At 41.0% G+C, this 19,742-nt stretch overlaps 1 protein-coding gene across 14 annotated transcripts in view; it reads left to right on the top strand.

Moving 5' to 3' along the window:
- Window positions 1–19,742, top strand: part of FOXP1 (forkhead box P1) — a 630,459-nt gene that overhangs the window by 1,587 nt on the left and 609,130 nt on the right. For 5 of the 14 annotated variants that reach the window (XM_004035886.5, XM_019023994.4, XM_031009110.3 and 2 more), the window contains one exon: window positions 441–589. The gene's annotated coding sequence lies outside the window, so the exon portion shown is untranslated. Of the gene's footprint in view, window positions 1–440; window positions 740–19,742 lie in introns of those variants that run through there. The other 9 variants (XM_063703907.1, XM_063703910.1, XM_063703908.1 and 6 more) reach the window with 3 other exon arrangements.

The raw sequence follows: 19,742 nt of genomic DNA, 5'->3' as shown, positions 1-19,742 counted from the left end.
ACAAAGTCGCATGTCCCCCTCCCATGTGTTTGCTTCGAAATCGCTGCCTGCAGCCCCCCATTCCCGCGCAGCTCCCGCCCCCTGTGAGAATAAGGACTAAATAAACAGTTGTAACTCCAAACCTTGCGCCCGCGATCGTATCCCCATCCCACCCCCTTCTCCCTATTCCTCCCCCCTCCTTTTTGTTGTTGCAACTTTGTGAGATCCTGGGGAAGGTGCTGAGACTTTGGCTCGGGCCGATTTCCCGGTCTCTGGATCCTTGCAGGGATTCCCTGAGCCGCATCCTCTCTTCCCTCCACGCGCACTCGCGGGTCCTCGGAGCCCGCTGCCCTCTCTGTCCTGGCCCCTCGGCCTACTCACCCGTCCCGTCCCCTTCAGTTCCCCCCAGCCTGCACGGGGAAGACTTGCTGAGGGTCGCCCCGGTTTCTTGTCGACTGCAGAACCCGAAAGTTTGCAAGAGGAAGAGAGCGCGCGGCGAGCGAGCGAGCGGGCCGGGGGCAGCGGCAGCGGCGCCGGGGACCATGGTGCTGCCGGCGCCTCCTCCGCGGGCGTGAAGGCGGCGCTCCTACTCCCTCCCCGGACTCCGCGGGTAAGTCGAGGCGGCCGCGGGCGCGGGGTCCAGGGACACCGGAGAGCCCCAGGCGGCACTAGGGGTTCTCCGTCCCCAAAGAGCCAGCCGGGGTGGCGCGAGCCTAGCGATAAGGCACCGGGAGCGAGGAATGTGCCCATCCTCAGGCCGGTAGGTGCTTCGAAATACTGGACTTCCTCCCCTCCACCCTTTTCCCCTCTTTCTTTCCTAAATCTGAAAATCTGGAGATCAAAGTTTAGCGTGGAGTGTAAAGTGCTCCGATAAAATATGGTGACATCCTCGCCCCCCTTCTCACCCCACTCCCCTCTTATAACTATTAATTATTTCCAAGTCATTGTGTCCAAATACCCTTGCTGGGCTGATTACAAAGTGTATTGATTTAGTCTGGGCTCATCCTATGCTGTCGTCTTAATTCATTTTCTTTTTACTCTACCAGAAGACCCAAAATGAAACTTATTTCTTCCTCTTCCCTACCTCCCCACCCCCCAAGCCCTCATCTGTGAGGCTTGGGCAGAATAATGAAATTAATATAAACATTTCATTTGGTTGCATTTGACCTTCTGCCGTCCACTTCTGAGGGGCTGGAATTGCGCTCATGTCTGCTCACAGGTATTTTCCAAGTTAGCATTTTCTTTTTTGTCACTGCTCTTTAAACAGGAATGCCGGAGGAGCATTCTGGATTCCCTTTGAAAGGCATCTGTACATTCAAACCGTCTACACTTCACCATTGGTTGTACGTAGACTTAAGGGTTTAGGGCTTGGACAGTAGCTGAGTTGAGAAGACCTCAAGGATATTTAAAGGAATTTTTCTGCTACTGAAAATACATTGAAGAATCGCTGCAAAATTTTTCCATTCCATCCCCTTTCCCCCACCCCCGTTTTCCACAGCAAGAATCAATTTGGAGGGAGATGTGTAAATTAGAATTTTTAAAGAAATAGTAAGACTTCAGGTGTTTTCTACCCAGGGATAGCCTACATAATTGAGAAAGAGGAGTTCCTGCTATTTTTCTGTTCCAGAGAGAAATGTATCAAATCTTTTTTAGAATTCCACTGGAGTTTTGATTCTCAAAGTGGAAATACCCATCCCTTTGGGTCCAGGAAAAGAAAACTCGGCTCACAGTTTCAGAAATTTGGACTGTTTTTTTCCCCCCTCTGTCTTTCTATTTGAAACGTCTCACAATTAAAGAGCAAGAAAAATATAAAAAAGGAACTCAACTAGTTACCATTCAAAAGGTGTCAGCTAAAATCTCACTGCAAAGGGAAAAAAAAGGTTTAACATCTTGCCACTGGCTGCATCCCCCACCCCCCTTAGACTTTGGGTTAGTCATTGTATGAGAGAGAGGGAGAAAAAAAAATCACTTTTTTTTTTTTTTTTTGGAAAAGTAAAGTAAACAGCCTCCAACTGCTGAACCTTGACAACCCAAATTAAGGAAGCAGGAGAGATCAAACAGAACTGCTGCTGGGTGGTTGTCAGGAGCTGCTACACGGAGAACCCTGGACTATTCGATCAAGCAGCAAGGCTATATGTTCACTTATGCAGAAATGGACCATTGCAAATGCTAATCTTTGTTGTGCAAGCGAAGGCTCACTTGGAAGGAAATACTCAGCCCCTCTCTGGGCAGCATTTGAGTTCCTTATGGATGCCGAGTCGCGAAACAAGTTATTTTTTTTTTAATGTATCCTTCTTTATGAAGAGAATGCTACCCAAAAATGTATTAAAGGAATATTAAGTCGTCCAGAGACTGTCTTGCTACCAAGAACTGTGCAATGGAATTCTTTTTACCAACATTAGACTCCTACACTAGAGTTAGATAACGTTTTCTCACATTGAGTTTAGAAGATCTGCCTTGTCAGGGAAGCCAAGGTTTTGTATGTGAGAGTTTAAATCTGATGTGAAGCTCAAAAAAAAAAAAAAAAAAGAAAAAAGAAAAAAAAATCTCTGGTGATGAAGTTTTGTGTCAGCCCACTCTTGGAATTTAAAAAGGCGAGAGAGAGCAGTCTCCAGATTAGACAACCTCTTTTTTTAGATTGACATTCAACATGACCACGTTGCTACTTTTATTCAAGTTCTCTGTAACTTGTCCTTGCTTGTTGTCTAGGAAAATTTAACTACTTTACATTTTTAAAGGGAGTAGTAACAGTAATTACTGTAGCATTTTGTTTTCACAGGTTTATCAAAGTATAATGAAAGAAACATCAAGTATTCAAATTAACTGTCTCAGATAAGGGGTTTATATTGCTGGAGATGTCTAAGGTTTTGTGTTTATATTTAAATCCTGGAGTATAAACTGTAACACTTTTTTTTTCTGGGATAAACTATCCCCAAATTAAATGTTATTTTAAATTAAGTAGAACAAAGTAGGAAATAGGATAAGTAAACACATACAGAAGAATAAAAATAATTGTCATTTAAGGATTATATTTTTAATTAACAAGTGTCAGTCACATAGTAAGCAGTTTATATATTTTTTGTAAGCCAGAGTTTCATAACCATGGTGCACAACATGTTTCAAAGTCTGTAGTTTTTACTAGATATACCTTTATTGTATAATTAAGCAATGTGAGTTAAACATACACATGGATGCTATTAGGCAATTTTCTGCAATATGTAATGTTTTGAAAAAGCTATAAATATTTTCTAGTTAAACCATTTATACTTATAATAGCAAAAGTTAACTGAGTTAATATTGAGCCTAGGCATGGTTTTCTGTTACTGAGTTTTTCTTTGCCTTTTTAAAGACTATACCCCTGGCCTTGTAAATTTGCATCTTAGGCTCTGTTGAAGGGTATGTCTGTTTTCAGCAGTTGTTTAAATTAACAGAAGAATTGTGATATTTTTCAAATATATTTATATTGCAGTGGGTCCAGTGCCAAAATTAAGAAAGAGAAGGAATATAGCAGATGTGACAACTTCTTTTGAACCCAGCTTCCTCTTTGCAGCCAATCTTATTGTGCATATTTATTTGATTTTCATGTTTTACTTATGACTCAAACTCAGTTTTGAAACGCTATCTTGTAAGATTCCACATCTCAAAAAGTATGTATATTTAGACAAGGTTAGGTGTTACAGTACCTATCACATTTCAGTGGGAATGCCAAGAATATTTACAGGGTATAGCAAGAATTTTGTCCTTTAAAAATAATTTTAGGTATACGTTAATAAAACTGAAGTAGATTGCAGGCTGTCAGAACATAGTATAAATTTTGTTTATGATTCTGTTACTTTAAGGTACTTACATTAAAGAAACTCATTTAACCCCTGACTGAAGAGCATTAAGTGGGGAGGGAAACCATCTGAAGAGCTCCTACTGCCCTTTGCTCTCCCGATAATCTTAAATTACTACAATTTAATTGCAACTTCAAGGCATTCAGCATGAGCTGTTTCTCCACGACCGAGAAAGGGTTTCCAGAGTATGGCTAGATTTACACAGGTGGTATTTTTGTTTTTAATTTTTTTTTTTCTTTTTGCTAAGGGCTTTTCCTTTCTTCCTTATCCTGTCAGATGTCACACTTCTTTTATAGATTTCAGTCATAGTAAATGCCATTTTTGCTATACCAGCAATATTGGCCTTCTTTTTTTCTTTTTAAATGTGTTTTTTTGAATCTAGAGTATATAAAGCTCTCAAGCAGGTAGGGGATTGTTTTCTAAAGAAAATAACCTCAAGAAAGGCATCTGCTGAATAGACAGGTGAACTTTATACCTGAGCCAATGTATACTTTTACTATTTGCAGGGGATTTTTTTTTTTTAAGTTGATGGTAGTTAGTCCCACCAGGTGATCAAACATTGAGTTTGTGAGACAAGCCAGCAAGCCAAGTAGGTTTGCACTTGGGCCCATGCATTTTTTTAATGATCTTTCTTGTCATTTGTTACTCTACTCTGCAGGCCACTTTGCTATACATATGCTATCCAAGGAACCATCTTAAACTGATTTTTCAACATATTTCTCTTCTCCGGTACTTGGATGAATTAAGGATAAAGGCTCCAAAAGCTGGAATGCCAGCAGGCCTTGAGATGAGGCAAGTTCCTGAAACAGGGGCAAACCTGGCAAAATTTGGGGTATCTTCTGCATGATAGTTTTTTTCCTTTTTTTTTTTTCCTGGGACGTTTGTAGTTTATTTCAATGAGCATGTGACCATGTGCTTAATGGAAATTAAGCAGATTTGGCTTGTGTCGCTAACCTAAAAATAAATGTTGTAAGGAATATTTGATTTCTAGAAGTGTTTTGGTTTTGCATCCCATAGATAATGTTCTTACAGTTAGGGCTACAAGGCTGGTATTCTGCAAAGAGGAAGTACAGTGGGGGAAAGTACATGGCAGTCAGGAAAGACAATTAGATAGTGTTCTTTGTTTCTTTAATAAATTATTCTTATTAATTACAGTCAGTTTGTGCTAAGGCATTTTTCAAGCCTTGTTTAGAAGTCAGCTCCCATTCACAAGAAGGTTGTGCCAGAAGCTGTGTTCTTCGCACGCACTGTTGTTTTACCCAGTCGTGAAATCTATTGACCAGATTGGCTTGTGGATGTCTCTGCAAGGCTTGTTTTTTTTTTGCAATGCCCTGATGCCAGTTTTTAATACATGCCCTGCCTTGTACACAACAGGTGTTTGTTCGGTAGTTATTTTATGGGACTTAGAGTGAGAAAAAAATGTTTCCTATCTAGCCAGCCCCTGTGAGAACGAGTGCCTAAAAGGAAGAACCTACCTAGTACCTGAACAGGTGTAAATGGGTGTTTCCTCATGACCCTCCCCAAGCTGTTTTATTTAAAAAGGAGGGGAGGGGGGCTCAGTTTAGTGCCATGAAATTTACAATTCAGTTGTAATAATTTAAGGTTATTGGTAGAGTACAAAGGGCAGTGGGAGCTTTCTAGTGGTTTGGCCTTGATGCTTAAAGCTGCTCAGTTGTAGGGTTAAATTAGTTCCTTCAGTCTGAGTACTTAAAGTAACTAAATCATAAACAAAATTTATATTCGATTCTGACAACTAATAATCTATTTAAATTATATTAAAGTATCTGGGCAAAAATTTAATTAAAGACAGAAGTACTGTCAAGCCCTGTAAATATCTTGACAGGTCTACTCAAATGGAACTGATATCACGAAATATTTACATATGTCTGCTGTGTTCGGGAACATCTCAGCAGTGCCTGTGCAAAGCTAATTGCACTTTCCTTCCAAATCGTATTTTTAATAAAATAGTTTTTTTTTTTAAAAAGAGGAATATGAATACATACACAGTTGTGTTCCAGTGTTCTGTTTACTGTTTACTTCTCTATACTCAGAATCATGTTGTGATGAGTGTATTTCCTCAAACTGCTGCTAATTCAGATAAATAGCTGAAATGGGATCATTGAATAGAAAGCCCATGTCATTCTGTTTGATTTCAACAGTTTGAAGATATCAGAGGCTAGCATATTATAGGACAATTTACTGAGGGAAAAATGGATCTGAATGTGGGATTATTGGGCCTTGTTTATGTTCAATAGAACAGATTTGCTTAGGACAAAGATTTTCTCTGAGTTTTATGTTTGGACATATATTTATTTATTACTTGTAAGTCAGGTGGACATCCACATTTTACCTGATGCTCTGATTTTAGCTAATTTTGTGATTCACTTTGTTTACTAGGACACTGAAGAATATTTCTAGCATCAAACTGAATTTCCGAGGTGTCCCTTCTCCCTCCCAGCTGTGCAATTGAGTCATGTGACTTTCTCTGCTCCAGGTTCCCTGCTTTTGAATTAGGGGTAATATTTTAACATATGTTCTTTGAGCTTAGGGATCCGATGATACAGGGCTTTGTTATTACTCACATTTTTAAAAGATATTCTTGGTGCTCTCAGGACAGTGACCGCAGCTTTTGTTGGGGGAGGGTGTGATGTGAGTTTTGCTTGAGTTTCTTTTGCCCTGGTGCCTACCTCTTGATGACCAGCGGCACTGGTGGCTTCCCCTCCTGGGGGTGAGCATAGAGATGGAAGTGAATGCTCATGTCTGAAGTGAAGGGAGGTTGCAGTTGGTCCTAATTCAGCCTGGTTCAAAGTGAGGTCCTTGCGCACCTACCTCTGTATCTCTGTGTGTGTGTGTGTAGGTTATTAAAATACAGATCCTTGAGTCAGAATTTTTGCTGATTGACATGGTAACGTACATTTATAACAAACTTCCCTTGATAATTCTGATGCATGCTAGAGACCTGTGAATCAAGTGATTTATTCTTTCAGATTTGTGGAACTGAAATCCCTATCTTCACTTGGATTTTACTGATTATTTCTTTGATTTTACCTTAAGGCCCATCCTGTGTTATTTTTAATGTATTTGGATTTTTATTACGAATGAAAAACGGTGGTTTTTAACTAAGCACGAGTATTGGAATCACAGCAGAGCTGTTGTTCCCAACACAGAGACAGTTGCACGACTCCTGGATGTGCCATATCTGGGGTGGGGCCAGCATCTGTGTTTTTAAATCGCATCCCACATGGTTCTGATGCCCACCAAAGTGGGAAAACTGGACCCGTCAATTATCAGAGTTGGAGGAAAGCCTGCAACCCTTCTTAAGAGTTTAATTGAATTGGTTGGCCATTGTGAAACCTAAGAGAGGAAAACGGAGCTCCTTTTTCAGGAGGGCACAAAAAGAAACCTTAGAGACTTAGAGAAACAGAGGCAGAACAAGAGCCTCACAGTTCAATAACGTGATAGGAACAACCTGGAACATCGGTGGTTTTCACCAAATGTCAATATCAGATAATTTCCTTTTGAATTTTGTCTTGTCTGCATCCATGTTTCCCAATGGGTGTTGTCATGCTGTAGCTACCAATTAGTGTCAGATGGCTCTCTAGAATTTTTTTTTCTGAGTATTCCATCTTAATTTTAAAATTGTAACTGTTTGCTCTTTAGATTAACCCTGCTGGCAGAAGTATTTTGATTTTCCCAAGCATCTTGGGAAATTCTCTATCGTATGTGATGGGGCATGCACGAATATTGATGGAAGTAGCCTAGCCAACGATGCCACACAAATAAAGAAACCAGAATCCTAAGAAGAAGGCATCCTACAAGATTATGAAATAAAGGAAGATAAAATGCTAAGGAGGCTTATTTAAATATTCAGGGCTTCAACTAAAGATCTAACCACTGAGATCAAAAGAGTTATTTAAATAAAAGTTGTTGAGACATTTTTTCATCTGTATTAATAATGTGGCTTTTGAAGTTACCCGGTAATAATGTGTCCAAAATGCCCACACCTAATTTTTAATTTCCATTTTGGCTTTAGGTGTGGGTTTATTTTAATAGCTGCCAAAAAGTTGGCAATTGTTTTTACGTTTAGAACTTCACAGTTTCTTTTCTGTAGGTTTAGGTAGCATTGGGGGTATTCGTCTAATAAAAACTTTAAAAATTTCTGTTCTGACCCTGAGGCACTTAAAAAAAAATCTCATGGGCCACATTTTAAAAGTAGAGTGTCTCTACCACTGCATAAAGAATTTCTATAAAAGATGAAACATGGAGCTGATTGAAAGAATAGACGGCGCAATGGTGGAGGACACATAGTTACCACTGTCACTGGTAATCCACAGCTTGATGCGAAGTCATTCCGCCTTGTTTGTTGAAACGTTAATCATTTCGTTAAGAAAGGTTAAGTAATTAACTGATATTTCATTAGGGAATTAATGACAGACCTTTTTTTAGTGATGTATGGTAGATATTTTCTAAGAGAAAGTTTGCCCCATTTAATTATTTGGAAAGAAGCTAGTTGATTGAGCCTTGGGAAGGAGGGGTGGGGCATCTTCAGATAACATCGCTGTCCATAAGCAACTTTAAATAATTTTGGAGAAAATGGTCTATTAGAATAGAAAATCGTTCAGTCCCCAGTTTTCTTTTATGGGCTCCATCAGGCGTGTTGTTGCAGACCTGCTGTTGTTTTGCATGCCTTCTCTGGGTTTAAGAAGGGTTCAGCTGCTTAAATGTGTTCATCTTATTTTCTAAATAATGGCTTTTGTTGCAGTGTGATGCATGTTGACAGTAAACGCGCAGCCGTAACTTTGGTAAGCTTACAACAAATTCTTATACTTGTAGAAGCAAGTTATCCTCCTTGCTGCTGACTGGGGGTGCTTCTCCCTTTTGTCTGGCTGTCCTTATGGCAACTGCAGCAAAAGGTTTAAGTATTCTGGGATGAGGATGGGGTGGGGGTGGGGACGGAGGGACTCTCCACCTGGCGAAAGTTCACCTTTTCTGATACCTCTTTGTCCTGAAATCACACACAAGGTATGCTTCTTGCATATTTTTCCTTGTGTGTGTATTTATGTCAACTCAAAAAGATACTTAGAGGGAAATCTCATTTCTGTGTTTGCTTTTGTTTTGCTTAAGAAGCAGGACAGTCACATTTACTAAATACAGAGTATCTCTTTGTTAGAAGTGACTTTCGTGCAGCAGACTCCTGAGGTTAAAGAATTCTTTAAATATAAGGTAATCCTAAGAACTTTTGAAAACGAATAGATTTTATATTGGGTTGCTGGGTTTTTCAGTATTTGTAACCAGTGTCCGAATTATTGAATAGAGTGTGATGCCTTGGTCTCAAGCACTTTGTTCTGTGAGTTGAGAACAACTTAACTTACCTTTTTAAGAAAAGAAATCAGGCTGATATTTACAAAGCTATTTATTTTAAAACTGTATGCTTATATGTTTCCATTTTCATTGTGAAATATGTAAGGCACAAAAAAGGAACAAAGAATAAATCAGTGAGCACCCATGTACCTGTAGCCCGGCTTAAGAAAGAAGATGCTGCTGGTTCAGGTAGGAGAGGCTCCTGGAATATCCCATCCTCATCTTACCTCTGTCCTTCTTTCCTAGAGGTTACTTTACCACTGTTCGCAGCTGGGTGGTTTTCATCTTGTGTAGTTAGTTCTTTATATTTTTAATATGTATGCATGTACAGGATTCCTCAAAATACAGGATTTTGTTTTGCATGTTCAAGGTTTGTTCTGATAGCATCCTACTATATATGTTCTTTAGTAACTTGCTTTTTTTAAAAATAATCAACAGTTAGTAAAATTCATCCATGTGGATACATGTAGCTATAGCTTATTGATTTTTCCATGTGAACCTTTTGAAATACTGGATATTAATTCAAGACAAGTTCTTTAAATTTGAGCCTAAAACCCAGTAGCACTCTGTACATTGAAAATTTCAGATTCATAAGAAACCATCAGTCCTGACTGGAACTTCATAATTTGTTCATTTGTCTGTGTTTTGGGGGAAAAAACTTTAAAACCTCAACCATTTATCAGGGAATTTGATTAAAAAAATAATCTATCAAGTGGCTGATCTCTTACATTAAGGGAAAAAACAGGCAAAGCATTCATTTGAAGGAGCCTAGCCATTTTCTCTTTCTTATTTAAAGACTTGGCTTAGAACTTAGCAGTTACATATGCAGGGTAGCGAGTTAAAAAGCCATGTTTAATTAACAGGCGCTTTATACTTCTGTATCCTTGTTATGATATAGCACCTTGTTCTTCAGTGTAGAAAGTGATTTCTGCATATTTTAAAGGACTGGCATCTTTATGGTAAGAAAGCCATATAAATAAAGATATACTTAGATGAAAATCGGAACATGTTTTTAAAATAGTGTGTGTCTACTTTCATCTCTGTTATCAAACTTGCTGCATAAGCCAGAGTTGATGCTCTGTGATTATGCTAATGACCAAAAGAATTGATGATGCGAGACTAGATGAAATCAGTGGTATAATCGGGGGAAGTTATCAGTTTTTTTGTCATTAAGTATTAGTGATAAATAATACACTGTTCATTTTGAGTAGATAGAACATATTTAATTCTGATGTACAGAGTTTCAATTTAGTCAGGCTCATTGCTGAGTAAAATGATCATCTTTTGTAATTTTAGAGGAAAGAGAAAAGGCATTTTTGTCAGCCTGGCTAACTGACTCGGGCCATCTAGAAATGTTTACCTTGACCAGCCAGGGAAGATTGGAAAAACTTAATTTTTTTTCCTCCTAGACAACTTGCTTATTTGTACTGACATTTTATTAAGAATATCAGATACTCAGTAAATAGCATAAATGACTAGAGATGTTAAACAAAATGAGTATAAAGGTAGATAGTGTTTCCCTGAAGAATGGGGAAAATGATAACAAAGGGGCAATGTTTGGATAATGCTCTTTTTAAATGACTAGTCTGCATTAACCAGGGGCTATTAAAGTCGGTATCACCCATTAGACAGCAGTTTTAATTTTTTTTTAAATTGAGTTTTTCATATCAAATAAGATCATACTTAGTAATGGTTTACTTAAAGAGAAGTAATACTTGTAACTTAGCATCTTTTCCTGGGTTACTAAAACCTTAAGGGAAAACACTGATTCTACCTTCGTTGTCAACAAAGTGTTTCTAACACAATTCTCTGTAACAGACATTTCTCTGTGGATAGAGTTTAGCACTTGTTTTACTACTGTATGACAGTACCTAGTGACAAGAGAGAAAATAAAAGAATAATTAGCAATGTTCTGTAGGACATGAAAAGTGATTGAAGTCTACGAGAGAAGGAAATCAGATCGATGTTATTTTAAAAAAATGCATCACAAAAATGATTCTCTTCAAAGCAAAGCCTCCTACCCAGGCTGGGGCCAGCTGTGCTCTGCCATTTCCCTGCCACAGCCCTGTCCGTCCACGTTGGCTCTTACCAGCAGTACCGTCTGCTGCTCCAGCAGTGGCCTTCTCTATGGTAAGGCAGGCCAATTGGGTCAAATCTTGTGATCTGGCAGATGTCCACTGAGAGCTAAGATTGGGCCAGGCTCATTTTTATGTGTGTCCAAAGCCAAGATTTCAACTTGGTGAAAGGCTGTGGAATTTATTTCCCCAAGTGTTGCCCAAACTCTGTTCTTTTCTTCAACTGCCTCCTTGGGCTGAGATGATTGCTTAATGCTCTTAATTATGCTGGATCCCTCTGTATTTTCGAACACCTGTGGGTAATTCAGATCATGGGTGGTCACAGAGGCTGGTTCGACAAACGGCTTCCCTTTCCGAATGGGAAAATCCCAGGGAGCTGGACCATGTGCCGTGTGTCAGGGAGCTGAGTGGAGGCTGAAAGAGGATGGAACACTTCCCTTGAACTTGAACTGGCATTGTGTTGTGTCCAAGTATCCTTCACCCTTGGATTGGGGAGAGTCTTACAATGAATAACTCAGAAAAAAAGTTTTAAAAATAATCCTAGATTGTAAGATATCTACGACCATTATCCATAGCCATATCTTTAAAAAAAAAAAAAAAAGTAGAAAACAAGAAACAAAGTGTTTCTTTACCCAGGCCAAGTGAGCACTAAAGCTTCCTGTCATAATGAGGAGGCAGTGGGGGCCACTTTGCTTTTGAGACTTGGAGTCCCAGTATTACTGGGAGTGCCCTGACCCCTCAGGTAGGGACTTGTCAGAGCTCCAGAAGACCTAAGGTACAGTCAGAGCTGAGCCACGCCTTTGTCCATGAAGAGAATGGGGTTGAAAGTGGAGACTGAAGCCGAGGCAGGCGGATCACGAGGTCAGGAGATCCAGACCATCCTATCCTGGCTAATACAGTGAAACCCTGTCTCTAAAAAATTAGCCGGGCGCGGTGGCTGGCACCTGTAGTCCCAGCTACTCCGGAGGCTGAGGCAGGAGAATGGCCTGAACCCAGGAGGCAGAGCTTGCAGTGAGCTGAGATCGCGCCACTGGACTCCAGCCTGGGCGACAGAGCGAGGCTCCAGCCTGGGCGACAGAGCAAGACTCCGTCTCAAAAAAAAAAAAAAAAAAAAAAGAAAGTGGAGACTGATTTTCACTGAGTCACATAGCCATTAGGATTGTAATGATATCCATAACTATATTTACATACACTTGTGAATGTAGATACCTACGTTGGCACATATGTGTCTTTCTCTCTCTCTATGTGTATGTGTGTATATATATATATATATATATATATATATGAATATACTACTCATATTTAAAAATATGAAATATATAGATGATGTTCCTTATACTGTTTTGTTACATGCTGCTCTTTCGCTCTGTAGCAGAGTATTTTCCAGTATAATACAACTGTCTTCTATATGATTCTTAATAAGTACTTGCTCTTCCATTGTTTGCATTTATATTTGGTTTTCCTTCTTTCTTTGAGGGCAGCACTATAAGGACCAAATGGTCTCTGCATTTGTAATTTACATTACATGAGATGGGAATAAGGCCGTAATGGGCCTGTGGAGTTGCAAGTGTTTTCTGTGGATATGTGTGCTGTACGTCTGCATGCACTTGTGTACACATGTGCATATTTGGTAAACAGAACTGCTCTTTCATAAGTAGTTCAGACTCTCAGCTCCTTGAGGTTGAAAATGTATCCTGTCCCTTCATACCCCCATTCTGCCCATTAGTGACATCTGTGTCTTGCTTTTTCTTGAGCTCTGACAGTCATACTTAACACATTTTGGTTTGCAGCTTGGAGCATATATTAGGGATGAAGTGAAAAAAATGCTGTTCTCTGCATTAAATAAAAATTTTTGAGAATCTAGGACAACCAGGTCTCATAGAGTGTAAATAGCCCATGAAACAAGTTGTCTGTAAAAATGTAGTATAAAAATCCAAGTCTCATGAGGCATTTGAAAATTCAGAGAACAGGCTGGGCACAGTGGCTCATGCCTGTAATCCTAGCACTTTGGCAGGCCAAGGCGGGTGGATCACCTGAGGTCAGGAGTTCAAGATCAGCCTGGCCAACATGGCGAAAACTCGTCTCTACTAAAAATACAAAAATTAGCTGGGTGTGGTGGCTCATGTCTGTAATCCCAGCTACTTGGGAGGCTGAGGCAGGAGAATTGCTTGAACCGGGGAGGCAGAGATTGCAGTGAGCTGAGATCACGCCACTTCACTCCAGCCTGGATGACAGAGTGAGACTGTCTCAGAAAAAAAAAAGAAAAAAAATTCAGGGAACAAACAAAAAGCAGAAGACCAGCTGTATAATCTGCTGGCCCATTGAAAAATTAAAATTTGGGGTCCCTATTTAAAAAGTAGTAAGTATTTCAAGAAGGTGATGGCAGAGCATTAAACCAAGGGTGGGACTCTTCTGAGCTTGGGGCTTTTCTGTATGTGGGGCCCTGTGGGACTGCACAGGTCACATGTCCATGAAACCAGCTCTGCCTGAGATTCAGAAACTGTCTTGAAGGGCTTTGTTTCTCTGCACCGAGGGTTCTTCCTCTGTAGAACAGGAGGACCAGGTTGGGACAGGCATAGCAGCCTGAGGCCCTCCTGTACAGCTTGCACTCATCCATCTAAATGTACTCTATTGCTGAATCAAATTGGGTTCAAATTCCTCAGGAAGCACATACCTTCTCCTGGGTATGCATTGAGTACAACATCTTAGCCATTTCCAGGACTGGGTATTCTCTGCAGGCCTTCTGCAAGGTCCCGTGAGGGAGGCGAATCCTGCTCGAGTTTCTTTCCTTCCCTCCCCTTCCCTTCCTTTTCTTTCTTTTTTTTATTTCCCCTCCCCTCTCCTCCCCTCCTCTTCCCCTCCCCTCCCCTTCCCTCCTTTCCTTCCTTCCTTCCTCCCTTCCTCCCTTCCTCCCTCCTTTCCTTCCTTTCTTTCATTTTCTTTCTTTTCTTCTATAGCCCTTCTCCCAGGATTTTACCATTTTGACTGTATCTTCCATCTCAGTCACCTTCCCTGCCCTTCTTCATTGTCACCTGCCCTTCATTGTGACCTGCTTCATTCTGGAAGAGGCCTGCAGGGCCTACAACCTGAAGGCAGCCTCAGGAAAGAACGTCCACTCTTTTCTTCCTTTTATCTGAAAGTGTTAGTTGTTAAATAAGGAGATTCTTTCTGGAAGTGCACTATTTGTTTCACTGCTTTCAGGAATTGCAAGCTAATTGGGCCCCATCAAGTAGAGATGTGGTTGACCCAAGGCTTACAGAATGCAAAAGTCATTTTATGGACGTGCGGTACTACTGCATTGGACAGTTGGGGCTCCCTCACTAATAAAGCTAGCATGAGCTTCCCTAAGGTTATAAGTCCAACTGGGTTGAAGCCAAGAGTGGATTTTTTTGGTAGTACCACATTTTAGAATCTTAAGATAATTAGATCATTCTGGAATGTTTCACCTTAGACTAAGTAGCTTGAATTCTCTCCTTTAATATGCACTGATTATCTGCCACTTAGTAGCTTTGGCATCCTGAGCAAATGACGGAGTCTCTGTGTTTCGGTTTATCTCGGTGGCAGTGATGGAACCTGATGTTAGGATTGATGGGAGACATAAATGACCAAATGTGTGCAAAGCCCCTAAGAGTGTTGGCTCATGGTAAACACTTGATTCTTGGCTGTTTATTAATAATGAGAACTGTTTCTGTTACCTGAAGTTATGTTTTATGGAAACAATGTATTGACCGTCCACTTTCTCATTTTTCTTTAGAATGTTTGATGATGGAAATGGGGAAGTTTAAAAATCTTATCTCCCGTGCTTTTTTGCTTTGTTCCCACTTTGCCCACATTGTTAGGGCCATCAGCCTCTTTTTTCCTATCCTCTTCATTCCAGCACAATAGCTCCTCCTGACACAATGGTATGCAGCAGTTTTGAGGGGGCTGTGAATGTTGGGAGGGAGTGCTTTGTGAGGTGAGGGAGAGACTGATTCTGAGAGCCCAGGGAGAAGATGGGTGTGTGTGTGTTTCAGGGGACGGGGTGTGATGAGATTATTAGGAGCACCCAGGGCCCAGGCTCAAGGAGACACTTCTCATGTCCCTGTGGCCTTTTGAAGCTGAAGATGAGCAGAGCAGGTGGGCACTGGTGTCAGCCCACCGCCTTCAGGAGGGTGCTCTTTCAGAATCAATGGAGGGCACAGTGCTTTTTTTCCAGAGAACAGCATTGACTTCCCCACCCATGGGTCTGGTACGTAATAAGGAAAGGAAGGAAAAATAAGTTGAAGGAAGGAAAAATGCGTGATCCCCTGTTGGGCTTCTCTCCCTCACAGTCATAGGTTTTGAACGTCAGAGCATTCCTATCTATTTTCCAGATTGCCCGTTGGATTGCCTTTTCACAACAACCTTAATTTTCACACTACAGGGACTGGAAATGATACTTTAGTTGGGTCAAACGTTAGACTACACAAGGGTTTTATAGTCAGGTTTGGGATTTGAATGTGTTTACGTAGTCTGTCTGTATTATTTTTCCCTGGCAAGGTGTCTGGTGTTGAGTTCCTTGGGGAACGAGAACGTGGCTCAGGACAGCTCACCATTTGCAAACCAGTTATTAACTTGTAATCCACTCACCGTTTTCAATGTCTCTATTTCCCCACCTCTGTCAGGGCGGTTGGAGAATAAACTGGCTGTGCTGCTTTGCAGGTTGGGAAGAGGGACCTCACATTTGCCAACTGTCACTCCCTACCGTGATCATAACCCCCGTGAGACGCACATTCAGCCACATCTGTGCTGAGTGCATGAGGAGCGGCTCGGGCAGAATCTTTAACTGCTGTCATGGTGGTCAGTGAGAGATGTGGATGTTCATCTACCTGTGCGCTTTTGGGAGATTATACACAATAGAGTGGAGAATTGGTTGTTTCCTTGGCCATTGTGGAAGTAACACATGGATCTGTGTTCATTTATTGACTCATTCACTCGTTGATTTATTTATATCTCATTTGTTCACCTCTTCTCTCATTTACTCCGTTATCGACCCCAAATGACTTCTGGGGCAGAAAGCATTGCTCCCTGATCACCCAGCATCACCCCCTACCTTATTTTTGGACATCCTCAGTTGGGCATTCTAATACAAACATCATTTAAACATCCAAACCCAACATCATTATGCATAGAGATCTTTGTCAACAAGCTTATGAGATTCATCTGCTTCAACCTTTTATTTACTAAATAGATGGCCGCCCAGGATCAAATGGGCCATCTTTATGCATAGTTACCATTTCTGCAACAAATATGGCTTTTAGTTACATTTTGACTACCGAAAATATACTAGGTACTATACCAAGTATAAGCTGCCGCTTTTTCTTTCTAGCCTGAGCACTTAATTAAGACCTGACAGATTGATTTTTCCATTAGGCCAGAAGGCAGGTGTCGTCTTGAGTAATTCTTGATTTGAATTTCTTATTAAGAGTCTGTTTAGCTCCCCCCCAATCACTGCCACCAAATATGTGTATTTAGCAGAGACTCTCTCTTACCCAACGAGTTTTACACAATGAATTGGTAACAACCAAAATAAAATATCCTAACAATAAGGTACTGTTTCAAAGGTGCCAATAAGGAATGTTGCCTTCCTGCTGCCGTGTGCCTGGTATCCCTATAGGAAGGCCTGCCCGTGGGTTAATGTGGTCTGGTAGTCTGAAGCCCGTGAAGCCATCATTTCTCATCCTTTTTTTAACCCCTAACACTCCACTATGGACAGATTGACAGAAGACATTGGTATCTGTATAGCCCCTAACTCCTCAGTGGATGATTTGATTTCTTTCATTTTTCTTTTTTCTTTGAGACAAAGTCTCGCTCTGTCGCCCAGGCTGGAGTGCAGTGGTGCGATCTCGGCTCCCTGCAACCTCCGCCTCCCGGGTTCAAGAGATTCTCCTGCCTCTGAGACTACAGGCGTGTACCACCACGCCCTGCTAATTTTTGTATTTTTAATAGAGACGGAATTTCAGCATGTTGGCCTGGCTGGTCTTGAACTCCTGACCTCAGGTGATCCACCCACCTCAGCCTCCCAAAGTGCTGAGATTACAGGCCTGAGCCACTGCCTGTAATGATTTGATTTCTTTTCTTTCTCTTTTCGATTTCCATCCTCCAAAAATGTTATGGAAATAACTTCCCCAAAATGATTGTCTGCCCGTCCATTGAAATATAAATTCCCACTTACAAATAATTTTTAAGAAAACTCTGTAATTGACATTTAACTCCAGGGATAAAGAGTGTTGCTAATCTCAGCCTGCATCACTGGCCAAGGGTGTAACCAAATCCTCATCCAATGTGGTCATGTGTGTCAGTCACACTGCAACGTGGTAGTTACGGGCAGTGACTCAAGGTCGGCCAACCAGAGACTTTTAACACTTGTTGGGTGACTCAAAGCTTATTAACCTTTCTGATTTACCTTGATCTTCCATAAATGTGTGTGTATGTTTGTGTGGGTTTAAAAGGACATAATAAAGAACTTACCTCATCAATTTGTTCGGTGGATTAAATGAGATAATCCATGTGGAATGTGACACAGGGTGCCTGGCAAATACAGGAGCTTTATATATGTTAGCTTTTCTGATTATTACTATTCTATCGTTATTGGTTAAAAGTCACATTAAATAGCCAAGGCAGATAACGGATGAGAACTTTGCAAAGATTACAAAAAAACTGAAGGAAGCCTACCTTGTATATGTGGCATGAGCTTTGGAACATCAGGTTAATTACGTTATTGCTGCGTTTTGGGGTTTGTGTTGACTTGCTTTGGTTTTTGTCTGTTTGCTTTTGAATAAGGTCCTAAAATACGGTTTCGCTGGGTTTTTTATTTGCTTCTGAAATTAGTGCAGGTGCAAGTAACAGGAAGTGAAACCTTAAGTGGCCTGAGGGAACCTCATTCAAATGGTGCCAAGCAGGTATAATATACAAGCATTATCACCTTACTGATAATCTGGCATACTGTGGGTATTCACACGTGCCATTCGGATTTCAGAGATGAAGTCATACGGCAGTTTGGCACCAGCTTGCCCAGCTCCTTAGGAAAGGTGAGAGAGAGGAAAGCCCTCATTTTTTGAGACAGTGTTGAAAACACGGTTTTACTTGTCGAGTGGCACAGGATTGCAGTTGTCATTTGGTCACATTGTCTTTGACGTTCCACCTTGGGTGCAAGGAAAATATCTTTAATAAGTGAATTCACACCCTGTTTATAGAGTTACAAAGTCTCCTCTGGGTTTGAGACTGTGTTACATATATCCTCATATTCTGAAATGTAGAAAAATTTACATATTGAAGACCCAAGACTAGAATACCACGTTTTCATGGCTACAATACAGAGTTTTCCAAATGTTCAAATATTCTCACAGCCCGGTGGTTATATCTAAATAAAGCATTGTCCTTAAGACTTACTTTGGTTCTTTGTCCTGAAGGATTTAGAGAGAACCCACAGTTGCTTTGCCTTTGCGGTAGGTAAGGTGACTCTGTTCTCAGCCAATTGCCGATCTTTGCATGCACTGAGCCCTTAGACGTGCATTGAGTTGAATAAAATTTTCCCAGCTTGGTCTGCCATCCTAGGGGGCCTCTCCATGTGCCCTTTTTTGTTAAACTCAGAAGTGGGTCATATGTACAAGATGCCCATCTATGTCTTGCTTTTAGTAAGAAAGCATCTCAAACAACCTACTGCACCCCACAGAGTAGCCAGAGCTTTTGCATCTCTCCCGTAGGGCTCCACTGAGCCAGGATGTTGTTCCTTTTCCTTCAGCTTGCTCCTCCCCAGCCACTCCCTGGCCACAGTCACACACATACACATACACACACCCCTCTGCAGTTGGCTCCCACTTTGCCTTGCATGGCCAGCCTGGCTCCTCATTCATCTCTCCAACCTCAGCAGGCTCACATTCTGTATTTTCCTGGAAAGGCACTTGCTAGGGGCACAATGCTTCTCTTCCCATTGCTCTTAAACGAAGGGATGAGAACAGGGAGCGATTGCATGAGTGGGAGGGAATACCAAATAAAATAGAGACAAAGGAATGGGCCCAGGAAGTCCAGATTATGTATCTGTGGGGCCCAGAAGTCTTTGCTCAACTTCTTATTTGAGTAAGACCCAAGAAAGATCCAGTTCCACTAATAGAAAAACCAAATTATTCTATTCCTGACATGTATCATCTCTGAAGCAGGCAAAATAGGACTGAGCCTCAGTGTGGTCACTTAGTATTTGGGTGACCTTGGGTCAATTTCTTAGCCTCAGTTTGCTCTTCTGTAAAATGATTTTGTTGTTGATAATAGGTACCTGTCTGGGTTGTTGTAAGGATAATTCACATGATGCCCAGTGTCTGGCATATCCTAAGCCCTCAGTAAAAGGTCAATAATATTAGTGCTTATGACTCTGTTGGTTAAAGGCAGTAGTTCATTGTGCCTAGTCAAGAATCCAGCCCAACACATAGTTCAGTAGATACTGAGCCAGAGTCTGGTTCACATCCCCAGCCTGGCC

The sequence above is a fragment of the Gorilla gorilla genome, chromosome 2 (assembly GCF_029281585.2).
Source record: "Gorilla gorilla gorilla isolate KB3781 chromosome 2, NHGRI_mGorGor1-v2.1_pri, whole genome shotgun sequence".
Classification (NCBI taxonomy): Eukaryota; Metazoa; Chordata; class Mammalia; order Primates; family Hominidae; genus Gorilla; species Gorilla gorilla.
Note: the sequence above shows the minus strand (reverse complement) of the source record. Positions and strands in the feature narration are given on the sequence as shown.